This window comes from Octodon degus, unplaced genomic scaffold (genome assembly GCF_000260255.1).
Source record: "Octodon degus isolate 3935 unplaced genomic scaffold, OctDeg1.0 scaffold00195, whole genome shotgun sequence".
In the NCBI taxonomy this organism is placed as follows: Eukaryota; Metazoa; Chordata; class Mammalia; order Rodentia; family Octodontidae; genus Octodon; species Octodon degus.
The window spans coordinates 3,385,833-3,388,695 of record NW_004524771.1 but is presented as its reverse complement, the minus strand read 5'-3'; the positions used below and the strand labels follow the sequence as shown (position 1 = coordinate 3,388,695).

At 37.3% G+C, this 2,863-nt stretch overlaps 1 long non-coding RNA gene across 1 annotated transcript in view; it reads right to left on the bottom strand.

Moving 5' to 3' along the window:
* Window positions 1-396: 396 nt before the first annotated feature.
* LOC111813512 overlaps window positions 397-2,863 on the bottom strand; it is a 7,360-nt gene continuing 4,893 nt past the window's right edge. Inside the window, exons 2-3 of the long non-coding RNA XR_002818749.1 lie at window positions 2,566-2,568; window positions 397-553 (exon numbers count right to left, since the gene is read on the bottom strand). This is a non-coding gene — a long non-coding RNA (uncharacterized LOC111813512). The remainder of the gene's footprint in view (window positions 554-2,565; window positions 2,569-2,863) is intronic.

Below are 2,863 nucleotides of genomic sequence, written 5' to 3'. Positions count from 1 at the left end.
TGTAACTCAAAAATCAGATGACAATGAGGCAAGTCCAAAAGTTAAAGAAGCGCTTTATTTTAGCTGGTACCCAGCGGCAGACACCCCCGCAGATGCTAAGGTGCTCGCCCAGGAGGGGAGAGACAAGGGTTTTTAAGGCTGAAAACTGCAAAGGGGAGGTCTTATGACTTGAGCGCAAGGGAATGCAGCACAGGGGTCAGCGTCCACTTTAGGGAAAGCAGATTACATACAATTTTCAGGAATAAATAATTACAATTTATGGTTCGGTGTTGATCACGGGACATATTGTGTGGAGTGCTCTGGGGTAAGAAATAGTTCATATCTTAACCTTTAACACACTGTGGTTTAGAATAAAGGAATAGTTTGAACATTAACAAACTGTGTTCAGAGGTCTGATGGATGGCTTGAGCCACCAAGATGGAGTTTAAGTTGTCAGCTTATACCAAACAATCCTCATTAATAAAGTTACAGTGGAAATGTACAGAAGTGTATAATACAATGCCCATTCTGGTTACAAAATGGAGTGGGTATTTAAGCCAATAAACCACAAAAGCTGACATCAAGGCTTTATCTTGGGGCTACAGTTGAAAAATTACCTGTTTCTAATGAACAATAACAAGTGCAGTGGTGGGTACAGTTTGTAGCTGGGAACGAGGGCAAGATCAGGGCACTGGGCCAGAACTAGATTCAGGTGTGCACAAAGGACAGCGTGAGAAAGGTCCGACTGCAGGTTCTCAAGTAGAGAACAGGGCACAGTGGAAAGTTACAGCATTTAGAATGGCGCATACAGAACAAGATGGCGGCACATATGTCAGGTTATAACAGTTAATAAAGTTACAGTGGAAGCATACAGAGTTACAAAATTGGAATCAATTGCACAGGTTATAACAGTGAGGAGGCTGAGAACAGGAGGATCACTGTGAGTCTGAGTAGTATAGTGAGACCCTGTACAAAATGCATTAAAAAATCAGCTCTATATCATTATTTTAAAAAATTTATTAATAAATGTTTATTGAAACGTAACTGTACTTCCACTTAATGGTGACAAACAAAAACAAAACACAGCTTTTCCAGGACTATTAAAATATGAAATAGTAATAAATCTCACCACAAAATTTAGAAGATCTATATACTGAAAATTAAAAAAGATATTACAGAGAAATTGAAGATTTCAAGAAACATTTCAAGGGGAAACACTTGAAGATCACAATTTTCCAAAAACTGATGTAATAATCTAATTCTAATGAAAATTCCAGGTTTTTTAAAATTAGAAATCTTTTCTAACACTCACAGGAAAATCTAAATGACTTGAAATCATTAGAGCAATTTTGAAAATGAAGAAAAACTTTGGAAGGCTAACATGATATTATTTCCAAAGTTAACATGCAATTATAATATCTTATTTACTCTTTCAGCTTCTCCTACTAGGGGGACAATCTGATGCTTACATATGAGTTAGATTTATTTCACTTATGAGTATAGATTCAAGGTGCATCAACTTACCTATAAGTTACCAGTTTATCCTTTTTATGGCTGAGTAATACTCTATTGTATTAAAAAATTTTAAAGATAATCCATTCCTTGATTGATGGGCATTTGGCTTGTTTCCAAGGTTTTCCAATTACAAATTGTGCTGCTATAAACATGGTTGCATATATCACTGTGGTATAATGCTTTTAATTCTTCTGAAAAGATATTCAGAAGAGGAATAGTTGGGTTGAATTGGACCTCTAATCCTAGTTTATTGAGGAATCTCCACACTGATTTCCACACTGATTGCACCAGTCTACACTCCAAGCAACAGTGAAGGATTCCCTGTTCCCTACAGCCCCTTCAGCGTTTGTTATTGGCTGACATCTTGATGTTAGCCATGCTTTCTGGGGTGAGATGGAATCTCAGTGTTGTTTTAACTTGCATCTCTTGGATGACCAGTGATATGGGACACTTCTTCATGTATTTCTTTGCTGTTTATATTGCTCCATCTGAGAAGTGTGGGTTCATTTCATATGCCCACTTTTGATTGGATCGCTAAATTTGGGAAGCCTGATTTTAGTTCTTTATATATTCTCCATGGTAATCTTTTCTTCTTTTTTTGTCTTTTGGAGACAGTGTCTCACATTGCAATTCAGGGTTCCTTTGAACTGACTTCGTTTTTAATTTTTTTATATAAAATAAAAAATGCTAAAGCACCGGCAAGCAGGCACAGTGGCCAAGGGTTCAATCCCTGGGCCTGCCATGCTGGCCCCACCCCCAGGGCACACTGAGATGGCAATTGAGACTGGGTGTGGTGGCGCACACCTGTAATCCCAGCTCTTGGGAGGCTGTAAACAGGCAGATCACTACAAGTCTGATCTAGTAGTGAGACCCTTAACACCCTGTAGACCCTTCCCTAAAATACAACAAAAATACAATAAAATAACATTAAAAATGTATTATGTTCATAACTTTCATAAAATTGATGACATAGAGAGCAGGAAAGATTGTCATGAATGACACATATACACACATCAAAAAGTCTCACGGAATTAAAAAACAAAGTGAAGGATCAAGAACATGGTCTGAAACCTACTCATAGGATTTTAGGGTTTAACAAATAACAAGAAGTGTGAAATTTCAGACCACAGCAGTGTTGACAACAAAAGCATGATAAATACAAGAGCACATATTTTCACATTAAAAAAAGTAAAAGCTACATAACCAAAATCCAAACATAAACATTAATACAAATACTTTAGCTACTGTTCTTTCAGAGATTTCAGGTGTGTGATTTCCAATTTCTTCTATGCTATTGTCTCCTGCATTTGTTCTGGGTGAGCTCGGGGCCTGAGAATGCATTTTGCTCCTTCTCTTTGTCATTTTGTAT